The sequence below is a fragment of the Rhinolophus sinicus genome, chromosome 15 (assembly GCF_057876585.1).
Source record: "Rhinolophus sinicus isolate RSI-liver-muscle chromosome 15, RSI-T2T, whole genome shotgun sequence".
Lineage (NCBI taxonomy): Eukaryota > Metazoa > Chordata > Mammalia > Chiroptera > Rhinolophidae > Rhinolophus > Rhinolophus sinicus.
The window spans coordinates 111,482,270-111,490,273 of NC_142515.1; the positions used below are offsets into that span (position 1 = coordinate 111,482,270).

General features: G+C 41.7%; 1 protein-coding gene across 2 annotated transcripts in view; it reads right to left on the reverse strand.

Moving 5' to 3' along the window:
• FHIP1A (FHF complex subunit HOOK interacting protein 1A) overlaps positions 1 to 7,579 on the reverse strand; it is a 204,700-nt gene extending 197,121 nt beyond the window's left edge. For both annotated transcript variants that reach the window (XM_019722794.3, XM_074338440.2), the window contains exon 1: positions 7,219 to 7,579. The gene's annotated coding sequence lies outside the window, so the exon portion shown is untranslated. The remainder of the gene's footprint in view (positions 1 to 7,218) is intronic.
• Between the last annotated feature and the right edge of the window lie 425 nt (positions 7,580 to 8,004).

Here is an 8,004-nt window from a genome sequence, read left to right on the forward strand (position 1 = left end):
GTAACACTCAATATACACTGATAACAAAATATAAACACAAGTGATATTTGACTTCTGCAATTACAAGAGGTGCTCAAAGTGGTTACCATCAGCTTCCAGACACTTCTGATTATGGCAAACTACTGCTTGAGCCATGTTGACCAATGTCCACTTGCATACATTTTTTTGTTTGGATATATATATATATATATATATATATATATATATATATATATATTCATTCATTCACTGGCCACCTACTAAGTGAAACGCAACACCAAAAACAGTGGAGGATTTGGAAGCATAGGGCTTCGTTCAGGTCCTAATGGAGTTTATAATCTAGTTGGGAGGAAAGACAAATGTATGAAAACTAATACTAGAAGGCAGCAAATGACTAAGCTTCTAAAATTTCAGCATAGGGATTCAGATGCCAAGAAACAGCCACAGGAGAAGACAGCCAAGAAAGGCTTAATGGAGGACACAGGTTCTGAACAGGGCTTTGGAGAATGCACGTCACTGAGCTAACTGGAGAGAGGAAGGACTAGTCCCAGCAGGGATGGAGAAGAAGGAATCTGCAGAGTGTGGCTTAGGCATGAGGAGATCCGGATGGCAGCCAGAGCAGAGGATCTGCACAGGGCACCAGATCACAGATGCCTCAAGGGTTACTCCAGAGAAACCGAACCAAAAGGAGAACATATATATAGGAGAGACAAAAACATTGATTTATTATAAGGAATCTGCTCATGCAATTATGAAGGCTTAGAAGTTTCAAGATCTGCAGTCGGCAAGCACAGAAGCAGGAAAGCCTACAGTATCATGCAAGTTCAAGTCCAAGTTTGAGTCCAAAGCAGAGAAGATCAATGTCCTTGCACAAAGATAGATAGGCAAAGAGAGCGAATTCTTCCTTACTCAGACTTTTTGTTCAACTCAGGTCTTCAACAGATAGAATGAGGCCCACCCACAATGGGAAAGGCAGACTGCTTTACTCGATCTAGGGATGGAAATGTTCATCTCACCCGGAAACACTCTCACACACACCCTCAGAATAACATTGACCAAACAGTGGGGTACCCCACGGTTCAGTCAAGTCGGTACATAAAACTAACCATCACGCCTTGAGTTGAGTCAATAATACCCAGTAGGCAACAAGGACCATGACCAGTGACATAGGCAAAGCTGTACTTTTTTAAATCAAACTCACTGAAATGGATTAGAGAAAGAAAAACTGGGACCAGAAACAAGATTTTTTTAAATGTTATAGCTGCCCAGGTGATAATAAGAGGCACATCATCAACAACAAATATGTATAGGCGTCTATTCAATATAAGGTACTCCGCTAAGTGAATAAGATGCAGAGTTACTCTTATTGCTCTATTGTTTAATTTGATATCAGGATCCAATGCAGACTTACCAGCAGGAACTGGAGAAGCAAGTCTAGGATTCCAAAGGTCAGCAATGAGGATTCTGATATAGAAGTTACCCACATAGGGAAGAGAGCCAAGCTGCGAGTTTGCTCTTGGCATGCCTATGCTGACACGAGTTCCGAAGACAACAGGTTGAGTCAGGCTGGCTTGAAGCAGGAAGCCTCTCAGGAAGCCTCATCAAACCTACTTGTGTGATTCATTGTGAAGGAATGACCACTCCTCAGTGACAAACTAACCCTAAAACATGACCAAGTCAGGATTACTTTAAGGGGAAAAAAGGGAGGCAGCAACACAACTGTTCCACAGAAACACAAGTTACAAGCTGCGTCATTCACAGAACTCCAAGGTCTACTTTTCAGAGGACATGCAGTCACACAGTAGAGAAGTACAAGGAGGAAATTCAGACGTCAAACTTAATCGAGCTGATAAGAAATTAGTAAGTTTTTAACATTGTTCAGGTAAATAGGTAGTCCGGTGTTTCCTGAAGCAAATCAAGTTCAATGAAAGTCCCATTGTCAGATTTCTCATATGCATTTAAACTACTTCATCATGCCTAAAATAAGAAATGTAAACATTGCGTAACGTACACAAATAAGAGAGGTTTAAAATATCCAACTTATCAAAAAAGTGACTTCATGTTAGAGAATAATACATCAGACACAAAAAGATCAAAATACGAGTACATGTAAACTATAAATTTCCCATGTCCTAAGAAAGTATTTTAAGAGAATTTATTATACAAAAAAATGAAGAAATATTTTTCCTAATAAAGTATGGATAGACATCGTTTCATTTTGAGGACGCACAAAGTATTCATGCTAAATGACCTACCAAAGATCATATTTTTAAAATACAGCTTATATCACTATATACTCACGCATGAATAAACTTGTATATATACATATAGGGTATACGTGTGTGTGTGTGTGTGTGTGTGTGTGTGTGTGTGTCTAGAGAGAGTCATGTTTTTTTCTATGCTCATTCTGATATATTATAAAGAAAATCAACCTAAAATGAATAAACTTCAAGTTCCATGAACACAAAACATAAGACACAAATGTTGAGGAATGAAACATAATCCTTTAACTGAATGGTTATTAACAAAGCTTAGGCTCAATGAAAATATCAATCAACTCTCTAAGATGGCCAATAAAAACTGTGCCACAGGAATTCCTGAAATGTTCCTGCTTCAATGAGCCTGAGTCATGAAATTTAGCCAAAGTATCTTATTTCACATTTTCCACACACAGAAGAGTGAAATCAGTTCCTGGCTCTTTCTACAAGCCTGAAGATCTTAAAATCTGACTCATTACTAATATTTCACCAGAGGTAAACTTCAAAACTACAAGAAGGGGAGCTAAAAAACCCTCACTCTGCTTTCTGCAAAGCTTAGTGGAGTCTCTGAACTCCTTAATGGCATGCCCTAGAATAATGTTAAGAAAAAATTTTTTTAAACATGCTCCATAAAAGCTAATTAGCAGCTTGTCCGAAAACTGCAGAGTATTTTTATAGCTATTACCAATTACTATCTCCTCATGGGGAAAAAATTAAAAGCGAAAAGAACCTGAAATGTGAGGAAATGAGGTGAGCGCTACCTAAAAATTCAGAGCCTTTTGCTACTGTGACCTCTTGTTTCAGTGTCTGGTCATGTATTAATATTTCTATCTTTAGTCTTATACAGTCAGAAAAAAAAGTATTAATGTAACTTGAAATGGAGGCACACTATTAGAGGAAGTATAAATCATAGAAATTTAGTATTTTCCTTTCCCTGACTCTTTCACATAACTTTCCTACAGAAAACACTCACACAAGTATGCTTTAAGGATATTCCTAAAGCACTGTTCTTAGTATGGAACAATGGGAAGCAATCCAAATTTCCAACAATAGGAAATTGTTTAAATAACCTGTGATGCAATACTGTACAGCCAGGATGTGCCATATGTATGGTCTTCAAAACACTTTCATGATACAGTGAGTTAAAACAAAAACTAAGTTGAAAGTTGTTAACCCCAGTTAACAATCACAATAGTAGTAAATATATTTTAACATAAAGAGAAATTTAGGGGGAAAAACATATACTTATTTTTAGCAGTTTCGCCAGAAAATAAGATTACAGTGTGCTTTAACTTTCAAAATTTCATTATTTCTATAAGGTTTAAATGTTGAATAATATGTATTATGTATATAATCAGAAAAATGAAGTTTTAAGTTAGTGACATAATTGGAGGGGAAGTAGGAGAAATCTTATGAAGAAAAGGGAAAATTTAGTATGCTAGAACTTTTCTATAATATCTTCAAAATGTCATCTTTCTTTACTAATTTTTTTGAAGACAATTATATCTTATTCTCAGAATTTCAAAATTAAGCATCACACATAAGTATTGGAAAAGCCCCCGTAGCATCTCCTGTTAGTCATAGGTTCACAAGATAAAAGTTTAGCCCAAATTCTGGTATTTATCAAATTTAACTGAGCAACACTGTCAATTCCTAAATAGTTGCAGACAAAATGCGTAAGTGTCTCTAACTCTAAGTTTTTACAGAATTAACCAAAAAATTACAGAGCCTGCAGACTCTAAGTATATTTGAAGCATTTTCATACTGGAAATATGAGGAATTTTGAATCCAAATTCCTGTAACCCTTTCAAACATTGTAAAAACTAGATAGAAGAAGTGAGAACTGACTAGAAAGGTAATTGAGAAATGAATCACAAGCATGGGGAAAATTTCAACCTGCCTGGGGAGGGGTGTGACCTTGTGCTGGGAAAGGTTTGTCTTTACAGTCATGTGACTGTCACAAAATATTTAAACTCCTATACCTCAATTTCCTCACCTACAAAATGAAATAACTGGGAGTAAACAATCTCTGTGATCCCTTTCAGCTCTAAAATTCTGAAAACAGACCTTTACTCTGCCCTTGCCAGAGGATTTTTTAAAAAGAATATACATGTACATAATGTAAAACGTAACATATGAAGTTATAAGATACTGGCCCCAAACATCAGAGTCCTGCCTGGCTCCTCTTCACCCTGAGTTCCAGAGTCCCCAAAAGAAGCTTGTTCAACTCTTCTAATGTTTTTTCTAGCAATTACTTCCATATTTGTAAATCACACACTTATGTTGCTATTTCCTGATTTTCTTTAATTTTAGATATTACCAAAAGTTCTTTATTCAATCTTGTGGGGGCACTTATTCACCTAACCCACCCACTTCTCCAGGTATAGCCACACTGCTGAGATGCAAAGGACATGAATGCTACATACACATATAGATGTACATATTTATATGTAGTCCTGTCTCTAATTATGGGCAGGCTGGTTAGTAAGAAATAAGATCCCATTTTTCATCCAACCACTTCACAAAAAGTAGGAGAAAAAAACAAAATTAAAACATGACCTCTAAATCAGAAATCCTAAATTTGGGTCTGAGTCCTCCACATACAGGAGCCAAGTACACGTAAAAGTTTCTTATTTTCTCTGAATCTCATCTATTTTCCTCTTGTGTAATCTGGATATAATAGCATTGACTGCAAAATGGAAAAATGACAAAAAACAAATATGGGACGTGTCAAAGCACTTTGTCAATCATACAGCACAGCAGATGTTACTTTCTGTTATCTTACTAAGAGAGCCCCTAAATGAAGCCCCTGAACTTACTGGTATTCTTGAGCACTGTTCCCCTACCGAGGCTAAAAACTATTCATAAGAGCAGGAAGTTGCTGGGACTAAGAGTGAAGTAGAGGGAAATTGTGTTCCGAGGCCAGCATCCGTGGGGCCGAGGGGCCGGCTCTTCTAAGGGTCTATGTATTGCCCTATGAGACAAACATCCATAAAGATCAACCATCTAAGCAGGGACCCGAGAGAGCAATTGTATTTTATATTTGTACAGACTAGGAGCTTCTCTATCAAATTTTCTTTTTAAGAGTAATACAAGAACAGAAGTTCAAAAATCACTCATCAGGCAACTTATTTGTCTTTAAGATGGACCTCTATATTTCTCCATGGTTTGTACATCTGCTTCCTGATTTGTAGAGATTGTCTACTGACTTCCTATTATGGTAGAAAGAACTTTGCAGTGACAGTGTTTTGAACCAAACTTGGGAGGGTCTCACGAAGAACTGTCCAGCAACACATTACTCCGAATTTGTAGTAAAATGGTCCTTCCATTTCCCATCTTCAAAGGGACTACATGAAAAGCAGCAATACAACCTATAGTGCCCCTTCCTATTTAGAGGCAAGAAGGAACCTAGCTGGACAGTTGGGCCTAAATTATGAGAATACTCCAAATATTCCTCTGAGTCTAGTTCACTGATGCTCGGTTTCTCTTGCCTTTTCCACCTGTCCCACAGTTTAATCGTATTCCAAAAGCTACAGGACAAATGACAAATGGGACCTCAAACTTAATTTATTTCAAGATAAGCATGGCCACAATTTTTATGAGCTCTGTAGAAAGGGATTAACTGGAGGTCAAAGAAACCAGCCTTTAATTATGTGAAAAGTTATCCAAAGCCAACAGCTATGCTGCATTAAAGAGTAAATGAACGGGCTGAATCTTCTGCTCAGTTCTGTCCAGAGGAGACCACTGAAGTTCTCCAGATATGGACTGCGGTTGTAGTGCACTAGGTTTGGGCAGCTTCAGGGATGACATCCTGTCTAGTGCCAGGTGTACAAGCAAACTTGAGGTCAGGCAGGTGACCCTGCCAAGCCGGCATGGTATACTAAGGAGAGGAAATCTTTTCTCTCGTTAACCAACAGGATAAAGGTGATTAAGCAGGAATTATTTTTCAATGACCTATATAATTTTATCAGGGCTTCTGTGACTATTACCAGAGAGCAGCTGACTTCCTAATGAGATGAATTTGACAGCAGGACCCTTTCAGCGAAGCCAGAGAGTGGTTCTAGTTTATAGGGAAGCAACAATTCATATGCATTGTTTACTACCACTCAAGGAAGTCTCTCCTCTGTTTGGGGCTCTTTCCCCACTCGGGGAAATTTTCCCTGTACCTGGATGGCTGAGGCTGCAGCACATGCTGAGTGGGGGGAAGCCTGATCTGCTAAGAAGGGATGGATCCAGATGAGTGGGACAGAGCTGGGATAATTCATCAGATCTGTTCACGTGATTCCCAAAGCCCCAAGCAAACACGGCAAGCACTGCCACCAACACCTCACTCTGGCAGGGCTTGAAATAAGACAGCAACTAGTTCCACTCCATAGCAGAAGTAGGGTTAACAAGAGAGCTTTGTTGAGGTCGGGGCGGGACACACACACACACACACACACACACACACACACACACACACACACCATTAATGACAACCACGACTCGAATGCAGTTTCCCTAGAGAACTTATGAAATTGAGCAACAGCCACCAAACAAGTAAGTCCTTATACCAGTGAAGTACTACAAACCTCAAAGTGGCACCGCCTCTGTCTCCTGTAAGTGAGGAGGTTTGGAGAGGAAAAAAGAGCCCTGGATCTCTTCGTCTTTGCGTGTTCCTCCCGTAGGACTCAGCTCTCCGGCCCCACGGACCAAGGAAAGGGGTGAAGAGCCCCGATGACACCGTCATCAAAACAAGCTCGCTCCCGGAGTAACTCCCGGTCCCACAGCTCTGTGAGCCGTCCCCTCCCCGCTGTGCCTTGGCCCCACGCAGCGATCTGTCTGGGATATTCCTATTGCCTCCACCCCCCAATCCCAATCCCTGCTCCTCCAGCCCAGCCGGGAGATGCAGGAAAGGGACACTTCTGCTCTCCCCACTCCCTTAACCCTCTAAAATAAAAGCATCCGTCAAGTGCAAACCTCACAGCAACGTGCCACGTACCTGTCTGCGGCCGCGACTGCGCCTCCCCGCGAGGCTCAGGACTCGCCGACTGGTGTCCTAGGACAGTCCAGAAAGTTTGTGCCCCGATCGTGAGGATGAACCCCGAGCCACCAACCGCGCAGGGCACCGCGAGGAAAGGGAGCTGGCAATTCGCCTGATACTTCGTACGCAGGTCTCTGCCCCGCTCCAACTCAATAGCAAAACCGGCAGAAGAAAGTAGGAGGCTGAAGAAGGTCTGAGCGCAACTTTTCGACGGATCAACAGCCTGTAGCAGAGCCGCACGGGTCCCACGTTCGCCCCCGTACCCCCCACTCTCCCCACGCCCTTGGGGAAGGCTGGGCCGAGCCTGGGCGGGGCCCAACCTGCCGCTCAGGACTTGGAGGATTGGGGCCCCGCCCCGGCCACTGCCAGCCCCGCCCCTACCCCCCAACTCTCCGCCGCCAGGTGTCCGTTTCCAAGGTGAAGGAGGAGGAGCCTCTAAGAGAAAGTTTCCACTGAAACTTACACCGCAGCGAATGGAGGACACCTCGCCCTTGGGGCTTGCGGGTGGCTGGAACTACACCACTTCACGCGGGCACTCACACACCCCACCTCACCCCCAGCAAGAAAATGAACCGAAGGCTCATTTCTTGGGTTCTGCAGAGTGGAGGAAGCCAGACAACTCCACAGGTCACGGACGTTTCAGATTTCTCACTTCCCAAAAGTTTGACCGCGGCTACCCGCGCTCTCTCCCCACTCCAATTTCTTTTTTCCCTCCTCCTCCCCACCCCCGGTTGTTTGAATTTT